We start from the raw sequence: 486 nt of genomic DNA, 5'->3' as shown, positions 1-486 counted from the left end.
AAAATGACACGTGGCTTTTTATGGGAAAGTTACTGTCTGCTAACTACAACTTCCTCTCAGTATTTTTTTTCTTGGCTTTTTGGCTTTTTCGGTTGCCATGTGTGAAATACTCGTTCTCATTTACAAAGCCAACAAATATTCCCATTTTACTGATATAAAAGTAAGCAGTATGGACGTTTCCAAAATGCCGAAATCTGCCCAAAACCTTCTCGGTCGATTTATGAAAACAATACGGCAGAAATTTCTCCCAGACGTTTTTCTTTTCATTTATTTATTATTTCTTTATTCGTTTCATTCATCAAGTTAAATAGAAGAGGTGTGCACGGCTTCCTAGACCTCCCTTTGCAGAAATAAATGTGTTTATGTGACCCTCCCAAAAATTAACACGCTGCAGGTTCAATAACGTTCAAGCTGTTAAGAAAATGGTTCAGGAAGAGCGATAATAATTAGATTTGACTTCCCCTTTGCACAATTTTCTTTCGCGTA

This window comes from Penaeus monodon, chromosome 21 (assembly GCF_015228065.2).
Source record: "Penaeus monodon isolate SGIC_2016 chromosome 21, NSTDA_Pmon_1, whole genome shotgun sequence".
Taxonomy (NCBI): Eukaryota; Metazoa; Arthropoda; class Malacostraca; order Decapoda; family Penaeidae; genus Penaeus; species Penaeus monodon.
This window is presented reverse-complemented; position numbering follows the sequence as displayed.